The sequence below is a fragment of the Colobus angolensis genome, unplaced genomic scaffold (assembly GCF_000951035.1).
Source record: "Colobus angolensis palliatus isolate OR3802 unplaced genomic scaffold, Cang.pa_1.0 Scaffold287, whole genome shotgun sequence".
Taxonomy (NCBI): Eukaryota; Metazoa; Chordata; class Mammalia; order Primates; family Cercopithecidae; genus Colobus; species Colobus angolensis.
This window is the reverse complement of record NW_012116121.1, coordinates 870,157-893,698: the sequence shown is the minus strand read 5'-3', so window position 1 is coordinate 893,698 and position 23,542 is coordinate 870,157.

Genomic DNA, 23,542 nt, shown 5'->3' with positions numbered 1-23,542 from the left:
TATCAATTTCTGAAGAATGTAATTGTTATTAATAAGACATTAACAGGATGTAATTTCCTTTGACAATAACTTGATCTCCTCATAAACATGTGTGATTAGAACAATTAGAAACTGCGTTAGGTTTTACGATCTAACAGGATGCAATGTTTTCCCCATTTCTGACATATTTGATGCTTTTGAAAATGTGCCCAACCCTTTATTTTTTCCAATCTGTTTTAAGTGTTTCTGAGGTAGAATGCAGGACTCTACTCCAGGGACAGGGCTTGGACTCTGGACCAGACTGAGAACTAGCTGAAATGGTGAAGAGGCAAAAGCCCCTCTCCATAAGACAGGCCCACCAGTGCCGTGTCAGTTACATTGCCATGACAACACCCGGAAGGTACCAACCGTTTCCATGGCAATGCCATAAGGACTCAGAAGTTACCACCCTTTTTCTAGAAATTTTCGTATAATCTGCCCCTTAATTTGCATGTAATTGAAAGTAGGTAAACATGTGACTACGGACCTGCCCCTGAGCTGCTTCTCGGGACACCCTACCTGTGGGGTTGCCCTGCTGCTCTGCAAGGAGCAGCACCTCTGCTGCCGCTGTGCATGGCCGCTTCAGTAAAAGTTGTTGTTTACACCACCGTCTGCCTTTGAATTATTTTCTAGACAAAGCCAAGGCCTCTCCCAGGTCAGCCCCAGTTTTGGGCTCACCTGTCCTGCATCATTATGGGAGCCAAAAACTGCCCCTTCATTTTTTATTTTATTATTCTTTTTTGAGATGGAGTTTCACGCCTGTGGCCCAGGCTGGAGTGCAGTGGTGCTGTATCGGCTCACAGCAACCTCTGCCTCCTGTGTTCAGGCGATTCTCCTGCCTCAGCCTCCCGAGCAGCTGGGATTACAGGCATGAGCCACCACTTCCGGCCCTTTTGTTCTTTTTGAAGATTTCACAACAACTTGCTTTTGGAATGATTGTGCGACTTTAGAATACAGTGTTCTCCTTATTGTTAACCTGACTGTAAAGCCTAATAGAAAAGAAGAAGAGAGACCATCATCCGCGGTGCGCCGCCAGGCCCGGCACCAGATTCTGCAAACATCTTGGTTTATCCTCACAGCAGCCCTGGGACACGTGAGGCAACTGAAGGTCACTGAATGGCAGAAGTCCTGTGTGACACTCAAGATATCTGAGCCCAAGTCCAGCTCTGTCTTCCAGTTCCCCCTAGAACTGTAACTGATCACTTAGCGACTGAAGGCTTTCTTCGATGTCTATTCATCTCAAGCCTGTGTCACAAATGCTGTCGACGAGGCCGGAAGAAAGGGCGCTCTGCTGTCTCCCCACACCCTCTCCTCAGAGGGTTCACGCCACAGCAAGCACCTAATCTAAGCTGTGGTCCTTCTCCAGGTAACAGAGCAGCCACTCAGTATCGGGTGTGTGAGTCAAGCTCTCTGGTGATACTTTAGGACTCAGCAGGGCAGTGGGGGTCCCTTGACACTAGGGGCACAGCCTGTACCCCACGAACTAGGAAAATACTTTTCTCTCATTGCAAGTGTTGGGTTTGCTGTCTCTGAGGGAGACATGCTGACCTTAGGAGTTAACTCAAAAAGGGTCTGTGGAAACTTCATCCGTGAAAATACAGAAAAGGAGCTACCATGAAGGGTCAGCATTAGGAGCTGCCCCCAGGATAGGAACCCATCCATCCCTCCCTCCCTCCCCCGTCTCCTTGCTCTGCCCCACCCTGCAGCTGAGACTGACAGGGCGGGCATCAAGCAATGTGATACCCTCAGTGTCCGGGGGGAGGGGCCCCCGGAGCGGCACCATGCTGAGAAAGTGGGTTGAGTTTTCCTCAGTGGAGAACTGAAGTTCTTGGGCTTATGAACTAGGAAACAGAGGTCTCCAAGAGCAGGTGAGCCATCTGGGTAGTGTGTGTGTGAAACCCTAAATAAGTATCCCTTTCTTATGAGGGCCAAGTGTCGCTTCTCATTGTACTTTGCCTTTGAAATTACCTTTATCGTCAGGGACAAGGTCTGCCTCTCCCAGCACAGTTTGGGGCATTCTCGTGAGGGCTGAGAGACAGGGTGGCCCGGGGGCACTGGGACCTGCTCCTCCATCCCGAGGCCTCCTGGCCTCAAGTGGAGAGTGGCATTAGGTTGTGAGTGGTCCTGGCCTCGGGATAGATGGCACTGAGGATAGGAGACAATAAACTCGGGGAGGCTTCTGGTGGTGGCAAGACCCCATTCTCCATCAGCAGAGACAGCAGAGGGCCATGCCTCCCTTCATGAGCCCCAGAGATGAGGGAGCTGCCTTCTTGGCAGAGGAGAAAGGAGCGGCAGTGGCGAGCTTCCAGCTCCCTGTCCACAGAACCTCCCTGAGGGGAACGCAGCGCTCTGCAGGCTCAGTCCTGCCACAAGCAGTTTGCACTTTCTACAGAAAGCTGAGACCTGGAATAGGGCCACTCACAAGAAGGGCATCATGAAGGTCTAGAATTGTCCTGGGAAAAGATGACCTGATTGCTCCCCACAGCTTGGCAGCCCTATTCCTAAAGTGGATGCCAATATACCGTCAAACTTAACAACACATGCATTCCTGCGGAGGGATTGTTTAAAAATCCTCATTCACTTAAAAACTCAGCTTTCCCATGGCAATTACCATCTTAATAATATAACATAATGTATGTCTATATTATCAAACAATATAATATCTTGATCATATATTTACCATCTTCATAATGTAACATTAGCTGTCCAGTGGAAAAAACAAAAAAACCTCATACACAATAGTTTCTGTGTGTGATGATAACGGACTTACCAATGTCATTTCCATGGGGTCAACTACACGCCCACACCTGTGGACTTAGGCCAGCAGAGGCTGCTCACTGCAAAGGAAAGAGACACTGTAGCCTGAGGGGGTCCAGGACAAAGCCCTGGGGAAGTTCCCTTCGCTCTGCGTACCCTCCAGCGTCCGGGTGCAGCAGTCCTTTGGCTCTGAGGTGCAGGTCTCAGGAAGGCTCCTCAGCACCGAGGTGTTTGGATGAACTTAATTTCTAGGTGTATTCTCTTCTGAAATGATGCACGTCAACATGACAGCTAATTAACCTGGGAAAAGTGACCTCTGTAGTAAAGAGGAATGAAAATCCAGCACAAACTGTGCTGGGAAGACACAGAAAACCTAAGGGTGAGGAAGAGAGGCATGGAGGAATTGCTGAGCGGCGACCAGCCTGCCTTCAGCAGATGTGGTGGGGCCAGGGCCGGAGTCTGGAGGTGATGGAGCCACCTAAGGCCTTCAGGCAGGGATGTGAAGCTGCCAGATGTGTGTGTGGGGAAAATGACTCCTTCCGCGGTGTTGAGGGGTGGATGGAAGGAGGAGCAAGCGAAGACCAGGAACAAGCTGGCAGGCTGTAGTCCTATTACAAATTGAGCGAAGGAAACCATTTGGGAGAGATCTTAGAGGTGGAATTGACAGCATGTTTAGCCTGCCTTCTGATTGCTTTGCATATGCTGGTCCACCCACCCGGAGCCTCCCACCTCTTTTGTTAGGGTTTTCCATTTTCCTTCAGGTCTTACTCCCACGTTTTCTGACACCCTCCCCCTTGCTGCACGACAGGCTGGCCTCAATTTGTATCCTGTGCTATGCTTTTATGCCATTTCATAGAATGACTTTTGTGAACATTTCAGTGGATTTTCCGTCTTCCCCATGAGAACGTGGGAAAACAGGTCTGCGTTTACAGAGAATTGTCCACTGCTGTATGTCCAAGGCCTGGCCTACATACAGCACATAGTGCAAGTGTGCAGGGGAAGGGGACAGGAGAGTCACAGGGTCTTCGGGTCTCCAGTGTGGATCATCACACAGCTAGCACAGGTCTATGCCAAACAGCAAAGGTCTGTAGAATGGGATGCAGGTTTGCGAGGAGAGGCTAGGGTTGGGTGTCAGGCATGTCAGTTTCGGGGTGGTGCCTGTGGGACATGCAATTGGCAGTGTCTCCTGGGGAACTGATTCACCGGGCTGCAGCACAGAGAGAACTGGGACTAAAGAAATAGACTTGGATGCACTCTGGTGCTACATATCGACACCGAGTTTACTGTGCCAGTCTAGTCAGAGAGAGTATTTTACAACTTTGGCAGGTTACTTAACCTCTTTAAATTTCCGTTTCCTCATTTGTCAGTCAGGGCCAATAATACCCACCTCAGGCTACTGTGGTTATTAAGCATCCACAAAGACTGATGTCTGCAAGGAGCTTAGCCCAACTGCTGGCATACAGCATACAAATAATAAATAGTGGCTGAAAGAAGAGAACCAAAGCAGAACCTGGGGAAAATATTTAATGAGTTGATGGGGGAAGTACAATAAATGAAGTATAAACCTACAAGGAAAGTGAGCCTAAAGTAAGTTACTTTTCTTCTTAATAAAAATGCGGAAAATGCAACTTAATTCTAAAGTTATATTTGTGACATTCTCTAAGATAATAACTCCATGGGGAATCTAAATACCTAAACTTTTAAGCCATTTTCTTATTTCCTGTCACTTATTTTATCTCAAATAAGTAAAACTAAATAAACATTTTCAGTGAAGTTGTTATTTTAATAAATTCTGTTTTTATAGCATGTCACATTACAAATGATGTTTGCTTAGACCTGTTCTTTGTTTGATGATATTTGCTTCTTTTGGTGCCAAGAGTGACTTTTCACCTATAATACCTGATGAGGGCTACACGTATTTAATTAAAAATTTAGGGCTGGGCATGGTGGCTCATGCCTGGAATCCCAGCACTTTGGGAGGCTGAGGCAGGTGTATCACCCAACGTCAGGAGTTTGAGACAAGCCTGGCCAACATGGTGAAACCCCGTCTCTACTAAAAACAACACAAAAATCAGTCAGTTGTGGTGGCATGCGCCTGTAATTCTAGCTCCTTGGGAGGCTGAGGCAGGGGAATCGCTTGAACCTGGGAGGCAGAGGTTGCAGTGAACCGATATCCCGCCACTGCACACTAGTCTGGGTGACAGAGTGAGATTTCGTCTTAAAATTTTTTTTTCTTTTACTTGTGTGGAAGAGAAATTTGAGAATTAGTTTCTCTTAACTAAAATTTATAGTATAAAAATAATTGTCTCTGAAGTTTTATCAGGTTGAAATTTATTTTCACAATTAGTGGTTGGCTCAAGAAATGATTTACAGTTTCCTATAAACATAGGTAACAAAGATGAGTGGCAGGTGCAAGTGCCCTAGAAATGTCATCACCAATCCAGGCGATTTTAAATCAATGGATTGTGAAATTCTTCTGTCAGGGAAATTGATTATGACTCTTTAGGCCCTACGATAAAATTATTCCTGTCATCCATATATTAAAAATATTCTTTCCATCATGTAGTTTTCATAGTAGCTTTGTTCATTTAACCTTGACTGTCAGACGGTGTTATGTACAGCGTGATTCTGCAGGCAAGGCAGCCGAGCGCGGAGCGTGGGCGTTGCACCCTCACGAGGAAAGATCTAACCCTCATTAGTGAAAGGAAAATTAAAACAACCATGAGAATCCATTTGTCATCTGCCAAATTGGAAGACACTAATGAAAAGTACCTGGTGTTGCTAGACCATGTGTGAAGAGAGTAGAGCGCTGGTTCCCAGCTGGGGGGACTGTAATTGGGGAGTTTTTGTTGAGGGCAATTTGGCCAGAACCATACAAATATGTAGTGCTTTAATGCTCGAATAACATGCCCAGAATCCATCCAAAGGATATAGTGGGATATTTGTGCACAGATTTGTGTTGACGAAAGCTCACTGCAGGTCTCATGTATAATAAGGAAAATGGAGAAGCCACCGATTGCCCGGCAGTATGGAACTCTTCCATGAACTATGATATCTCCAGGTGAGATACCTTGTAGTCACTAAGAAGTCAAGTTACAGAAGAATGTGAATATTCACTGAAAGTGAAAAGTGATTCTAAATTAGAAAAGCAGAGTACAAAATAGTTTTGAATATGCACAGAAACATACATCCGTGTATACAGAGAATATCTATGAGGATGAAACCTTAGTTATCTATTAGTCTTAGTTATTGCTATGTAACAAACCACTGCCAAATGTAGTAGCTTGAAACAGCAGAAATCTATTATTTCTCATGATTCTGTGGCTTGACTGGGCTCCGGCGGTGGCTGGGGATGGGGTTCCTCTGCTGTAGGGGCTTGGCTGGGGTCCCTCACTGCATCATATTCAACTGGGGCAGGGCTGGGCTACTGGATCCACGAAGGCTTCACTCACAGGTCTGGGGCTTCCGTTTTGTTTCATGCCTCTCTCCACATGGGTGGCTGAGATTTCGTAACAGCAAGGTGGTCTTGGGTAGTCAGAGTTCTTAAGTGGCAGTTGGTTTTTCCCTGAGAAAAGACAGAAGCTGCCAGATCTCTCAAAGGCCAGTCTGGAGCTGGCATAGCATCACCTCTGCCACTTTCCATTGATCAAGATGATCCACAGGCCAGGTGCCAGAGGAAAACAGAGGATTTGCATCTTCAGGGAGAGAAGCAATTGATAGCAGCCATCTTTGCAGATGCTCAAGTGCAACTTATATCACAGTTTTCAAAGTGGTTCTCTCTGAGTGGTATAATTGCAGATTTACATTTTTTTTCCTTAATACTGTCTCCTTCAAATTGTTTATACCGCATTTCTGCTTTATCATCATCAAAAACAAAACAAAGCAGACCCCAAACATTCACTACACCAAATTATAGCTGCATATATGAGGACATTATAATAGGGTTTGAATTCTAACTTTATTATTTTCTGTGCATTTGGGATGGCTACTTCTATTTGCTGTTACAATGTCTTCATACATGAAGTGGGGATAATCAAAATGAGGCAAGGTCTGTAAAGAAAGTAGCACAATGCTCACCTAGCAGGTGTTCAAGAAAAATGTCTTTTTCTTCTTCATAGGCCATCTTTTCTTAGAGCTTTCACATGCAATTGACATACCAGGACCTCATCTATATTTTCGTGCTTTTTTGGGCTTTGTGATATTGCACATCATTTTATTTATGATATTGTATCAATAACCTCAACTCAGCAAATTTCTTTGCTCAAACAGAAAAATATTGTTTGGTCATATGGTATTTCTTGGTAGGAGAGAAATCCTTCAATCTCCACCACTAGGTGATATTTACTTAGGGGTGTGTAGACCTGTCCAGAGAACGAACGTTTCCTCTTACAGGTATTAATTGCAGAATGCTGGGCTGCTCAGAACACGGTGTGAATTGTGCAGGTCATCATGTGTATAGCTCACATCCAGGTTTGGGACTCAGAACACCCAGTTTTTAATTTAGGTTCTGTAGCTGAATAGCTATATGGTTTTAGGAAAGACTTTTTCTCGGTTTCATTTTTGTGATATTTAAGATGAGAAAGATCAGACTAGGGCAATTTCTAAAGCTTCTTTCATCTCTCAAATATTGATCCTACAAGTTTAAGTTCATGTCAAGACTAGATGAAGTGTGTAATAACTCTATGTCTTTTGAGAGAGAATTGAAGGCGAATGCTTAGCAAGGAAACTGGTATTGTTTAATGGATGGGGCAGCCATGGGGCTTTGGACATTTTGTTTCTATTTTGAATATTACACTGACCTGCGGGTTGACTTGTGGGAAATTAAATCCCATCTGTTTGCTTCAGCTCACTTGAGGATCTAAGAGCAATTTTTCTTCTTACCTCAAAGGTTGTTATGAGATGACTATATCCAAAGAATGACATTGTCCAAAAAGGATATTTGTAATGGTTATATAATAATGTTTTACTATTAATGAAGAATCACTAGAAAAATGACCCAATATTATAGCCATAAACATGAATCGACACTCATCATCAATCTAGAACTGTGTTGGCATAATACCTGTTTCCCACAAAATCTCCAACTCAGGTCTGCATCTGTAATTGTGACTGCTACACTGAACTTACAATTTTGCATAGAAACACTCTGGGGAACACTGGGCATGGACAATGTTGGAAAGGCTGCTAACGACTCCCGTTTGGAACGACTCCAGTTTGGAACCATGCTCATCTCATAAACCACAACTTTTGAGATATAAGATATCAACATCACATCATGTTGCCTGATTTTTTTTTCAAGTTGATTTTTTAAAAAGTTGACAATTTGAAAAATCAATGACAGAAGACACAACAGATAATGGTGGTATTATCAAATGGAAATGAATCAATGAATCTATCTCATGAGTTACAATTTCACACTGAGAAGATTAGTAAAAATGAAAAACTCTGATGATATCAAGTTTCGGAAAGTTGAAGGAGCGGAGGAAACCATTTTATACACTGGTGCTGGCTATATATATTGGAACATCCACTTTCCAAACAATTTGCATCCAGTCCCAGGCATCACAGAGATGCTCATATGTACATACCATGAGGCATACATTACTATGTCCATAGCAATATCATTGAACACTGCAAAACTGGAAACAACTCACCAGCAGCAGAATGGACAAATAGACTCAGTGTACTCAGACAGCAGCAAGAACGAGCTCCAGGTACACATACCAACCTGAAGATTCTCACAGAATTACTGTAGTTTCTAAGGCTGCCCTGACAAGTACCACAAACTGTTGGCTTAAACAAAAGAAATCAATTGTCTCACAGTTCCAAAGCCTACAAGTCTGAGATCAAGATGTGAGCAGGGTTGGTTTCTTGTGAGGCTGTGAGGGAAGACTCTGTTCCAGGCCTCTCCCTTTGGCTTGTAGATGGCCACCTTCTCCCATGTCCGTTCACATTGTCTTCCCTCCATGTGTATCTCGGTGTTCAAATTTTTCCTTTTTTTTTTTTTTTTTTGAGATGGAGTCTCGCTCTATCGCCAGGGCTGGAGTGCAGTGGCTGGATCTCAGCTCACTGCAAGCTCCGCCTCCCGAGTTCCCGCCATTCTCCTGCCTCAGCCTCCCGAGTAGCTGGGACTACAGGCGCCAGCCACCTTGCCCGACTAGTTTTTTGTATTTTTTTGGTAGAGACGGGGTTTCACCGTGTTAGCCAGGATGGTCTCGATCTCCTGACCTCATGATCCGCCCGTCTCGGCCTCCCAAAGTGCTGGGATTACAGGCTTGAGCCACCGCGCCCGGCCCAAATTTTTCCTGTTTTTAAAGGGCACTAGGAATATTGGATTAGAGTCCAGCCTAATAATCCCATTTTAACTTGATAATCTCTGAAAGACCCTACTGCAAGATAAAGTCACATTCTGAGGTACTGGGGGTAAAGACTTCAACATAAAAATTTTGAGGAATACAGTTCAACCCATAATAATCATTCTTTATATTTTATAATTAGGCTATGAACATTTATTTGTATTTATTAAATCAAAATGTGTCTGTACATTAGTCTACCACACTGAGCAAGATGTTCATGGCTGTCAAAAGGTTCTCAACAAGATCAATGACCTGGGAGAGAGGCAGAGTAAGATGGTGGAATAGAAGGCTTCACCAGTCATTTCCTTTGCAAGGACATCGATATAACAATCATCAACACATGAAAAGCACCTTCACAAGAACCACAAGTCAGGTGAGCACTCGCAGTACCTGGTTTTAACTTCATATCACTGAAAGAAGCACTGAGGAGGTAGGAAAAATAGTCTTGAATTGCCAATGCCACCCTGGCCGTGGTAGTGTGGTACAGAGGACATTGCTGTGCACTGGGGATGGGGAGAGTGCAGCAAGTGTGAGGCATTGAACATAGTGCTGTCCTGTTATAACAGAAAGCAAAGCCAGACCAGACTCAGCAGATGCCTACCCATGGAAGGAGTATTTAAACCAGACCTAGCCAGAGGGAAATAGCTGATCCAAGTGGTTGAAGAGTTCCTGCAAGCCTCACCACTGCAGGCTAAAGTACTCTGCAGCCTGAAATAAACTTGAAAGGCAGCCTAGGCCACAAGGACTCCAACTCCCAGGTGAGTCCTAGTGCTGAACTGGACTCAGGGTTGGGGGAGGGGGCACATAACCTACTGAGATACCAGCCAGGGCAGATAAGAGAGGGCTGGCATCATCCCTCCTCTAACCTCAGGCCGCAGAGCTCATATTGTCAAAGGAGACCCCTTCCTTCTGCTTGAGGAGAAAAGATGGAACAGTGGGGAAAACTTTTTCTTGCATCTTTGATACCAGCTAGACCACAGCAAGATAAGGCACCATCAAAGTCATGAGGTCCTCTTTCCGGATCCTAGTTCCTGGATGACATGCCTAAATACATGCTGGGCCAGAAAGGAATCTGCTGCCTTGAAGGGAAGGACCTAATCATGTCAAGATTTATCTCTTGCTAACTGAAGAGTCCTTGGGCCCTGAATAACCAGCAGCAGTACCTAGGTATTACACTGAGGGCATCACCATTGAGTGAGACTCTGAGACTTGTTGTCTTCTGGTGAGACTCAACACATTTCCAGCTGTGCTGGCTAAGAGATGAGACTCCTTCTGCTTGATAAAAACAGAATAAAAAGTACAGGGACTTTATCTTGCACCTTAGGTACCAGCTCAGCCATAGGGGTGTAGAGTACCAAGCGGGCTCTTGGTGGGTGTACCGAATTCCAGGGCTTAGCTCTTAGATGGCATTTCCTGATCTGCACTGGGCTAAAGGGGAGCCCACTGCCCTAAAAGATGAATCCCAAACCAGGCTTTACCACAAGCTCCCTGCTTGGGCCTCAAGGGAACATTGGCGGTAGTCTGGCAGTACTCCCCATGGACCTATGATGGCAGTGACCATGGGGGGAGGCTCCTCTGCCTTTGGAAAGGGGTGGAAAAAGTAGGAAGGGCTGCATCTTTTGGTTTGGGTGCCAGCTCAGCTGCAGTACAATAGAACACTGGGTAGGCTTCTAAGGTTTCTGACTCTTGTGCCTGGCTCCTGGATGGTAACTCTGGACCCACCTGGGGTCTGGGGGAAACTTTTCACCCTGAAGGGAAGGAAACAGGCCTGGCTGGCTTTGTTACTTGCTGATTATAGAGCCCCAGGGACTTAAGTGAACATAGGCAGTAACCAAAAAGAGTGGTTACAGCAGGACTTGGGGTAGACCCAATGCTGTGCTGGCTTCAGGTCTGATCCAGCATAGTCCTAGTGGTGGCTCAGAACAGAGAGAGGCTCCATTTGTTTGGGAGAAAGTAAGGAAAGAGAACAAGAGTCACTGCCTGGTAATCCAGAGATTTCTTCTGGATCTTATCTACGACCATCAAGGTGGTATCTCTATGAGTCTGAAAGAACCACAGTGTTAGAGGGCTTGGGATGACCCTTAAAGCAGATACAGCTTAGATCAAAACACCCAAGACCTTTCAAATATCTGGAAAGCCTTCCTAAGAAGGATGGGTACAAAGAAGCCTAGACTGTGAAGACTATAACATATACCTAACTCTTCAGTGCCCAGACACAGACAAACATCTACAAGTATCAAGACCATCCAGGAAAACATGACCTTGCCAAATGAATTAAATAAGGCACTAAGGATCAGTCCTGAAGAAATAGAGATATGTGGCCTTTCAGACAGAAAATTCAAAATAGCTGTACTGAGGAAACTCAAATAAATTCAAGACAGCACAGAGAAGAAATTCAGAATTCCATCAGATAAATTTAACAGAGATTAAAATAATTAAAAAGAAGCAGAAATTCTTGGGCTGAAAAATGCAATTGGCATACTGAAGAATGCATCACAGTCTTTTAATAGCAGAATTGATCAAGCAGAAGAAAGAATTGGTGAGTTTGAAGACAGGCTATTTGAAAATACACAGCCAGAGGACACAAAAGAAAAAAGAATAAAAAACAATGAAGCATGCCTACTGTATCTAGAAAATAGCCTAAAAGGGGCAAATCTAAGAGTTATTGGCTTTAAGGAGGAGGTAGAGATGGAGATAAAGGTAGAAAACGTATTCAAAGAGATAACAACAGAGAACTTCGCAGACCTAGAGAAAAATACCAACATCCAAATACAAGAAGGTTATAGAACACCAGGCAGATTTAACCCAAAGAAGACTACCTTAAGGCATTTAATAATTAAACTCCCCAAGGTCAAGGATCAAGGTCAAAGGATCCTAAAAGCAGCAAGAGAAAATAAACAAGTTACATAAAATGGAGCTCCAATACATCTAGCTGCAGAATTTTCAGTGGAAAATTTACAAGCCAAGAGAGTGGCATGACATATTTAGAGTACTGAAGGAAAAAAACTTTCATCCTAGACTAGTATATCTGGTGAAAATGTCCTTCAAACATGAAGGAGAAATAAAGACTTTCCTACACAAACAAAAGCTGAGGTATTTCATCAACACCTGTCCTGTCCTACAAGAAATGCTAAAGGGAGTACTTCAATCAGAAAGAAAAGGATGTTAGTGAGCAATAAGAAATCGCCTGAAGGTACAAAACTCACTGGCAATAGTAAATGCACAGAAAACCACAGAATATTATAATGCTGTAACTGGTGTGTAAACCACCCTTACTTTTAAGTAGAAAGACTAAACAATGAACAAATCAAAAACAACTACAACAACTTTTCAACACATAGACGGTACAATAAGATGTAAGTAGAAACAACAAAAAGATAAAAAGTGGGTGATGAAGTTAAGGCATAACATTTGTATTAGTTTCCTTTTTATTTGTTTATGCAAACAGTATTGAGTTGTTATTAGCTTAAAATAATGGGTTATAAGATGGTATTTGCAATCCTTAGCATAATCTCAAACCAAAACAATCATACAGCAGATACACAAAAAATAAAAAGAAACTAAATCGTGTCACCAAAGAAAATCACCTGTACTAAAAGGAAGACAGGAAGGAAATAAAAAAGGACCAGAAGACCACAGAACAAGCAGAAAACAAATAACAAAATGGCAGGAGTAAGCCCTTATTTATCAATAATAACATTAATTGTAGATGGACTAAACTCTCCAGTCAAAAGACTTAGAGTAAGTGAATGGATAAAAAGACAAGATCTAATGATCTGTTGCCCACAAGACACACACTTCACCTATAAAGACACATATGAAGTGAAAATAATGGGATGGAAAATGGAAAATGACATTTCATGCCAATGGAAATAAAAAGAGCAAGAGTAGCTACACAAAATAAGAGTAGCTATCAGACAAAATAAATTTCAACACAAAAAGCATAAAAGACATAGAAGATCTCTTCTTATCTAATGATAAAGAAGTCAGTTCAGCATGAGGATATAACAATTTTAAATATATATATGCACCCAACACTGGAGCATCCAGATACAAAAAGCAAATATCATTAGAGCTAAAGAGAGAGATAGACCCCAACACAATAATTACTGGAGACTTCAACACCCCACTTTCAGCATTGGGCAGATCTTCCAGACAGAAAATCAACAAAGAAACATCAGACTTAATCTGCACCATCGACCAAATGGACTTAATATTTATAGAACATTTCATCCAATGGCTGCAGAATATGTACTCTTTTCCTCAGCACATGGATCATTCTCAAAGATAGGTCATATGTTAGGTCACAAAACAAGTCTTAAAACATTAAAAAAAATTGAAATATTGTCAAGCATCTTCTCTGACCACAGTGAAATAAAACTAGAAATCAACAAGAAGAGGAATTTTGGAAACTATACAAACACATGGAAATTAAACAATATGCTCCTGAATGACCAGTGGGTCAATAAAAAACATTAAGAAGAAAATCAAAAAATCTCTTGAAACAAATGTTAAAGGAAACACAACACACCAAAACCAATGGGATACAGCAAAAGCAGTACACAGAGGGAACTTTATAGCTATAAGTGCCTAACATCAAATAAAAAGAAAAACTCCAAATAAACAACCTAATGACGTGTCTTAAAGAATTAGAAGATTAGAGCAAACCAAACCCAAAGTTAGTAGGGGGGAAAAAAAGATGAAAGCAGAAATAAATAAAACAATACAAAAGACCAATGAAAAAAAGGTGTTTTTGTTGTTTGTTTGTTTTTTTGAGACAGAGTCTTGCTCTGTCACCAGGCTGGAGTGCAGTGGTGCAATCTCAGCTCACTACAACCTCCACCTCCTGGGTTCAAGCAATTTCCCTGTCTCAGCCTCCTGAGTAGCTGAGACTATAGGCATACACTACCATGCCTGGGTAATTTTTTGTATTTTAGTAGAGATGGGGTTTCACCATGTTGGCGAGGATGGTCTCGATCTCCTGACCTTGTGATCTACCTGTCTTGGCCTTCCAAAGTGCTGGAATTACAGGTGTGAGCCACCATGCCTGGCCACAATTTTTTTTTTTTTAAGTTAAACAAAATTTACAAACCTTTAGCCAGATTAAGAAAAAAAGAGAGATGATCCAAATAAAATCAGAGATGAAAAAGGAGACATTACTACTGATACTGCAGAAATTCAAAGGATCATTAGTAGCAACTATGAGCAATTATATGCAAATACATTGGAGAATCTAGAAAAAATGGACAAATACCTAGAAACAAATGAACTACTAAGATAGAGAGCCATGAAGAAATCTAAAACCCAAATAGACCAATAACAAGTAACGAGATCAAGGCCATAATAAAAAGTCTCCTAGTAAAGAGTCCCAGGACCTGATGACTTTACTACTGAATTCTACCAAACACTTACAGAAGAATAAATGTCAATTCTACTCAAACTATTCTGAAAACTTGAAGAGGGAATACTTCCAAACTCATTCTACAAGGCTGGTATTACTGTTATATCAAAACCAGACAAAGACCCATCAAAACAGAAAACCATAAGCCAATCTCTCTGATGAATATGGACATAAAAATCCTCAACAAAAAATTGGCAAACCAAATTAAAATTTACATTAAAAAGTTCATTAATCATGATGAAGTGGGATTTATCTCTGTGATGCAAGGATGGTTCAACATATGCAAATCAATCAGTGTGATACATCATATCAATAGAATGAAGAACTAAAACCATATGATTATTTCAACTGATGCTAAAAAAGCGTTTGATAAAATGTAACATCCCTTCATGATAAAAACCAAAAAACTCTAAAAAAACTTGGATATAGAAGGAACGTATATCATCATAATAAAAGCAATACATGATAGACCCACAGCTAGTATCATACCGCATGGGGAAAACTGAGAGCCTTTCCTCTGAGATCTGGAACATGACAAGGATGCCCACTTTCACCACTGTTATGTACCACAGTGCTGGAAGTCCTAGCTGGAGCAATCAGATGAAAGAAAATAATACAGGGCATCCAAGTTGGAAAGGAAGAAGTCAAATTATCCTTGTTTGCAGATGATATTATTTTATAGTTGGAAAAACCTGAAGATGCCACAAAAAAACTATTAGAATTGATAAAGAAATTCAACAAAGTTGCAGGATACAAAATCAACATACAAAATTCAGTAGCATTTCTATATGCCAACAGTGAACAATTTGAAAAAGAAGTCGTAAAAGTAATCCCATTTACAATAGCCACAAGTAAAATTAATTACCAAGGAATTAACCAAACAAGTTAAAGATCTCTATAATGAGAACTATGAAACACTGATGAAGGAAATTTAAGAGGACACCAAAAAATGAAAATATATTTCAATTTCATTGATTGGAAGAATCAACGTCGTTAAGATGTCCATACTTCCCAAAGCAATCTACAAATTCAATGCAGTTCCTATCAAAATACCAATAACATTCTTCACAGAAGTTGGAAAAGCAATGCTAAAATTTATGTGGAGCAGCAATAGACCCAGAATAGAAAAATGTATCCTAAGCAAAAAGAACAAAACTGGAGAAATCACATTACCTGACTTCAAATTATACTGCACAGTGATGGTAATTAAAACAGCATGGTCCTGACATAAAAGAAAAGGCACACAGACCAATGGAACAGAATAGAGTACCCAGAAACAAATTGTATTAGCCTATTCTCACACTGCTAATAAAGACACACCCGAGACTGGGTAATTTATAAAGAAAAAGAGGTTTAATGGACTCACAGTTCCACGTGGCTGAGGAGGCCTCATAATCATAGTGGAAGGTGAAGGAGGAGCAAAGGCATGTCTTACATGGTGGCAGGCAAGAGAGCGTGTGCAGGGGACCTGTCCTTTATAAAACCATCAGATCTCATGAGACTTATTCACTGTCATGAGAACAGCATGAGAAAACGTGTCCCCATGATTCAATTACCTCCCACCAGGTCCCTCCCACATGTGGAGATTATGGGAGCTATAATTCAAGATGATATTTGGGTGGGGACATAGCAAAACCATATCATTCCACCCCAGCCCCTCCCAAATCTCATGTCCTCACATTTCAAAACCAATTATGCCTTTCCAACAGTCTCCCAAAGCCTGAACTTATTTCATTATTAACTCAAAAGTCCACAGTCCCAAGTCTCGTCTGAGACAAGGCGAATCCCTTCTGCCTATGAACCTGTAAAGTCAAAAGCAAGTTAGTTACTTCCTAGGTACAATGGGGTACAGTCATTGGATAAATAAATGCATGTGTTCCAAAATGGAGAAATTGGCCAAAACAAAGCAGCTACAGGCCCCATGCAAGTTCGAAATCCAATAGGGTAGTCACTAAACTTTAAAGTTCCAAAATGATCTATTTTGACTCCATGTCTCACATCAGGTCATGTTGGTGCAAGAGGTGGATCCCCATGGTCTTCAGCAGCTCCACCCCTGTTGCTTTGCAGGGTACAGTCCCCCCTCCTGGCTGCTTTCACAAGCTGGCGTCGTGTCTGAGGCTTTTCCAGGTGCATGGTGCAAACTATTGGTGGATCTACCGTTCTGGGATCTGGAGGACAGTGGCCCTCTTCTCACAGCTCCGCTAGGCAGTGTCCCCAGTAGGAACCCTGTGTGGGGGCTCCTACTCCACATTTTCCTTCCACACTGCCCTAGGAGAGGTTCTCCATGAGGGTTCCGCCCCTGCAGCGGACATGTGGATGTTCACCTCTGCTCGGACATCCAGGCATTTCCATACATCCTCTGAAATCCAGGCGGAGGTTCCCAAACCTCAATTCTTGACCTCCCTACACCTGCAGTTCCAACACCATGTGTAATCTGCCAATGCTTGGGGTGTGCACCCTCTGAAGCAACAGCCTGAGCTGTACATTGGCCCCTTTTAGCCGTGGCTGGAGCAGCTGGGGCTCAGGGCACCAAGTCCCTGGGCTGCACACAGCAGGGGGGTCCATGAAACCATTTTTTTTTCCACCTAGGTCCCCAGCTCTGTGATAGGAGGGGCTGATGCAAAGGTCTTTTACATGCCCTGGAGACATTTTCCCCATTGTCTTAGTGATTAACATTTGGCTCCTTGTTACTTATGCAAATGTCTGCAGCTGGCTTGAATTTCTCCCCAGAAAATGGTTTTTTCTCTTCTATTGCATTGTCAAGCTGCAAATTTTCCAACTTTTATGCTCTGCTTTCTCTTGAATGCTTTGCTGCTTGGAAATGTCTTTCACCAGATATCCTAAATCATATCTTTCAAGTTCCACTGATCTCTAGGTCAGGGGCAAAATGCTGCCAGTCTCTTTGCTAAAGCATAACAAGAGTCACCTTTGCTCCAGTTCACAACAAGGTACTCATATCCATCTGAGACCATCTCAGCCTGGACTTTATTGTCCATATCATTATCAGCATTTTGGTCAAAGATTCAACAAATCTCTAGGAAGTTTCAAACTTTCCTACATCTTCCTGTCTTCTGAGCCCTCCAAGTCTCCAGGAAATTCCAACCTCTGCCTGTTTCCCAGTTCCACAGTCACTTCCACATTTTCAGGTATCTTAACAGCAGCATCTCACTCCCTGGGGTACCAATTTACTGTATTAATCTGTTTTCATGCTGCTAATAAAGATATATCCAAGACCGGATCATTTATGAAAACAAAAGAAGTTTAATGGACTCACAGTTCCACATGGCTGTGGAGGAATCACAATCATGGAGAAAGGTGAAGGAGGAGCAAAGATATGTTTTACATGGTGGCAAGCAAGAGAGCTTGTTCAGGGGAACTTCCATTTATAAAACCATCAGATCTTTTGAAACTTATTCACCATCATGAGAACAGCAAGGGGAAACTCGCCTCCATGATTCAATTACCTCCCATTAGGTCCCTCCCACGACATGTGGGGATTATGGGAGCTACAATTCAAGATGAGATTTGGGTGGGGACATGGTCAAACCATATCACAAATCTACACACCTACACTGAACTCATTTTCAACAAACATACCAAGAAAACACACCAGGGAAAAGACAGTTTCTTCAATGAATGGTGCTGGGAAAACTGGATGTTCATATACAGAAGAATGAAACTAGACCCCTATCTGTCACCATATGCAAAAACAGAGTGAAAATGAATTGAAGAGTTAAATCTAAGACCTCAAACTATGATGAAGCTACCATAAGAAATCACTGGGGAAAATCTCCGGGACACTGGTCTAGGCAAAAGTTTCTTGAGTAATACACCACAAACAAAGGTAACTGAAGAAAAAAATGGACAAATGGGATCACACCAAATTAAAAAGCTTTTGCATAGCAAAGAAAACAACAAAGTGAAGAGACAACCCACAGAATGGGAGAAAATATTTGTAAACTACCCATCTGACAAGGGATTAATAACCAGAATATATAAAAGCTCAAACAACTCTATAAGGAAAAAAAAATCTAATAATTCAATTTTGAAAATAGGCAAAATATTTCCATAGATATTTCTCAAAAGAAGACATACAGATGGCAAACAGGCATATGGAAGGGTGCTCAACATCATTGATCATCAGAGAAATGCAAATCAAAACTACAGTGAGGTATCATCTCATCCTAGGTAAAGTGGCTATATCCAAAAGATAGGCAATAACAGATGCTGGCAAGAATGTGGAGAACAAAGAATGCTCTTTCACTATTGGTGGGAATATTAATTAGCACAATCACTAAGGAGAACAGTTTGGATGTTCCTCAAAAAACTGAAAATAGAGCTACCATACAATCCAGCAATCCCACTGCTAGGTATACACCCAAAAGAAAGAGAAACTAGTATATTGAAGAGATATCTGTACTCCCATGTTTGTTCCAATATTGTTCACAATAACCAAGATTTGGAAGCAATCTAAGTGTCCACCAACAGATGAATGGCTAAAGAAAATGTCGTACTTATACACAATGGTGGACTAATCAGCCATAAAAAAATGAGATCCTATCATTTGGAACAGCATGGATGGAACTAAAGGTCATAATGTTAAGGGAAATCAGCCACACATCAGAAGAAAAACTTTGTATGCTCTCACTCATTTGTGGGATCTAAAAATCAAAACAAGTGAGATTCCAATCTCATGGAGATACAGAATAGAATGATGGTTACCAGAGGCTGGGAAGGGTAGGGCTAAGGTGGGAATGGTTAATGAGTACAAAAATAGAAAGTATAAATAAGACCTAGTATTTGATAGCAAACAGGGCAACTATAGTCAATAATAATTTAATTGTACATTTTAAAATGACTAAAAGATTATGATTGGATTGTTTGTAACACAAAGGATAAAGTCTTGAGGGGATGAATACTCCATTCTCCATGATGTGATTATTACACATTGCATTGCAAACATCTCATATACTCCATAAAAATATACACCTACTATGTAACCACACAAATTAAAAATAAAAAAATTAAAAATCATTACTGACCTTTTAAAAAGTTGGGAATCATTCTCAGATTAAAAGCAGAATGTCTACCAGGAAGGGTTGTTAATTGTTACAGAAACTCATACGGAATCCATGTAGAATCTTATTTGTAGGACATTTAGGACATTTTTGTTGATATGGTTTCTATGTATTACTGTCGAGAGCTGTTTTAATAAGTCATCTAGTCCACCTTCTTGTCTTTAGGAAGGATTGTTTTTAAGCCATTTTAGATATATTGTTGCTCAGCTTTCCATGAGAAATCTCTTTTAGTGTATCATTTATCAGCTGACATGCTTTCTTTATTGTGTGCTTTTGGACATAAGAAATGTTTAAGACAATATAGGGGAAATCATATGGTCCACAAACTCGCTACCAAATTCTCCCATACAGAGGCCTGTTCGCAATGCCATATTTTACAGCTATAATGAGCAGCAAACCCAGGGAGAATAACTTCATTAAGTAACCCTCACTACTTACCTGCTGTGTTGCTTTGGGGCCTGGGAGTCTCAATGATTATAGTCAGGTGAATGCCCCCTCTCCCGCATCAGGCATCTACATGCTGGCAACCTTGAGACTAGGGTTCTATCATGGGGACTTTGTCAAAAAGGACACATAAATTTGTTGAGAATGATTAAACTCATAAAGAAGTGTCTATATTTTACTATAGATTAATTGAAACACACTACAAAACACTTCAAAGCTTCCTGTGGGGTTCTAATGTAAACTTTCATTTCTCCTTCACTAAGGGCATAATGAGAGTGCTTAACCAGAAGGATGAATCATGTAATGCTTCATTGTCCCCATCTGGCCCCGAAACCTTTCCCCATTATATAAATCCTCCTGTTTGCTGATGGAAAGAGGTACTTCTCGACTGACGTCCGAGCTGCACGCCGTCTCTTCCATTGGATGTCAAGCACTGTCTAATTTCAGTCAATGTTCCCTACAGCCAGCGGCAGTTGGGGTTGGAATCTCCAAGCCACAGAATTATTTTTAAAGAATTTTAACAATGAACTTTCTATGGAAAAGTCATGACACTGTTTGGAAGGTAGAGTGGGTATGTTGCAGAGTGCATTGTGTGGGGAGGTGTCTGCCACTGGGCAGTGAATGTCATGGCAACTCATCCTTGAGAAAAGAGGAGAGTGGTATGGGTTGCAGGGGATAATTTCAGTCCCATCAGCGGGGTTTTTGTAATGCCTAATTCTGACCACTCTTTTCACGGGTTGGAGGATGACACCTGTTGGGAGGCACTACATTGCAATTGTGTGTAAGTGTGCAGGTATATGTGTCTCTGTATGTAAGTAGCTAGGGATAAAATGTCTCTCCTTCATCCCTATGCTTTTTCAGATTCAGGAAACATCATTTTAAAGTACTTTTTGATGTATTCGTGAGTCAGATTCTCTGCTTGCCCTCTGTCTGCTGTTAAGTGTTGAAAAAGAGGTCAGGGATTGCTAATGGCAGAGAGGTCCATAGGGTCAGGAAGAAGGAAGGTATGGATGAAGGGAGAGTTTCTGTGGGATATCAAGGGCATGTTGCATTTTTTCCTGGGCATGAAGAATGATTTGAGAAGGTAAAGGGGGTGATAGAGAGATGAATCCTAGTGTTTCCACTTTTTTCAGTCTCATCCCTCAAATAGAGGAAACATTGGCAAAAGGAGAGAAAACCATAATAAATGTATGAGGAAGCTAGAAGTAGAGTGGCATTTGCTTGACTCTGCATCTGGAAATCTGGGATGGGGCTGCCTACAGGGATGCACCCCACCACGTGGGGTGGCTACAGCAGGTGGAGGGGACCGTGCAGGATGGTGAGAGTGCCTGGGATAGCCCCTACTTTGCTCTTGATCTATGCTGTGGATACACCTGGATGTACCTGCTTCCTTCCTGGGGAAGATGCAGGAGGCGGCTGAGAGAGAAGCTCCACACAGAACCACGGTAGCAAGGGGTTGGTCCAGGTGGAAATTAGAGCATAGGTGGCCCCACTGGAGGGAGATGGGGCCCCATCAGGGCCTTCCCAGTGACTGTGAACCAACGGGCTGGTGGAGGCCTGCAGGTGTGGGCCTCTGCTTTCCCAGCCCCAGATGCCCCTACACATGAAAATGACCAGGATATGAAGGAGGATGGAGAAAATCTGAAAGCTAGGCTTTTGCCTAAGACTAGGATGAAGCAGAAGTACGGGCTGTAATCAAGCAAAATTGGAGGCGTTGGGCTAGTTAGCGTGATACTCTTCGCTGCAACAAATAAACTCTCACATTTCAAAAGGTTAACACAATAGGCCTTTCTTCCTTGATCCCATCATACTTCCATGTATGTACTGTGGGGCAGTGGTTGCCTTTCTCCCACGTGGTGTTCCAGGGACCCAAGCTCCTCCTCTCTGAGACCTTCTGTCTCCAGCCAGCAGAAGGGAAGAGAGGGTGGACTTCTGAGAACCCCAGCCTAGAGGTGACACATTTCTTCCTCTCACATTTTATTGGCAAGACCATAAGTCAAATGGCTGCACCTAATGCTGTGGGGGTTGTCAGCAGGAAAAGCGGTCCCTGTCACCTCCTCAACACAGTCACACACTAAGAACAGAAAGCATAAATTTTTGATAGGCAGCTGTTTCTGTCCTAGACATCCTTAATTGAGATCAAGATGTGGCTCTCAGCTTTACCCTCTGCTATGCAGCCTGATAATGTTTAGGTGAAAAAGAGAGAAATAAAGAAAGTTGTAATTTTTTACTTCCAAATGGTAGCTATAAATCATATCCCACTATAGTAAAATAGCTAAGTTCTGGAATTTTCCTTAATCAAGGATGTTTCAGTTTGCATTTTATGGGCTGTATTAAACTTCTTTTCACAATCAAATTGAACCTCTTGTGAAAATGGTGCCTGTGTTATTTTACTTACGTGCAGGAAAGAAAACATTCCATACTGTACCTTTATAGAAATATTTGACCCAATATGAGCTTAATTTATGCACTTAGTCTCTTGTGTACCCAAGGGTTCCACTGGGCCACTGGCTCTATCCTCTAGAACAATACTTTTTCTTTTTTTTTTTAATTCTATAAGAGCATATATATATATATATACACACATATTTTTTTATTATTATTATACTTTAAATTCTAGGGTATATGTGCACAATGTGCAGTTTTGTTACATATGTATACTTGTGCCCTGTTGGTGTGCTGCACCCTTTAACTCATCATTTACATTAGGTATATCTCCTAATGCAATCCCTCCCCCCTCCCCTCTCCCCACAATAGGCCCCGGTGTGTGATGTTCCCCTTCCTGTGCCCAAGTGATCTCATTGTTCAATTCCCACCTATGAGTGAGAACATGTGGTATTTGGTTTTCTGTTCTTGCGATAGTTTGCTGAGAATGATGGTTTCCAGCTGCATCCATGTCCCTACAAAGGACACGAACTCATCCTTTTTTATGGCCACATAGTATTCCATGGTGTATATGTGCTACATTTTCTTAATCCAGTCTGTCACTGATGGACATTTGGGTTGATTCCAAGTCTTTGCTATTGTGAATAGTGCCGCAATAAACATTCGTGTGCATGTGTCTTTATAGCAGCATGACTTACAATCCTTTGGAGCAATACTTTTTCAAATTGATGCTTGTGACTCATTGGTGGGTCATTGATATGGTTTGGCTGTGCACCCACCCACCTCTCATCTTGAATTGTAGCTCCAGCAATTCCCACGTGTTGTGGGAGGGACTCGGTGGGGGGTAATTGAATCATGGGGTGAGTCTTTGCTGTATTGTTCTCATGACAGTGAATAAGTCTCATGAGATCTGATGGTTTTATACAAGGGAGTTTCCCTTCACAAACTCTCTCTTTGCCTGCCGCCATCCATGTAAGATGTGACTTGCTTCTCCTTGCCTTCTGCCATGATTGTCAGGCTTCCTCAGCCATGTGGAACTGTAAGTCTATGAAACCTCTTTTTCTTCCCCGTCTTGGGTATGTCTTTATCAGCAGCATGAAAAC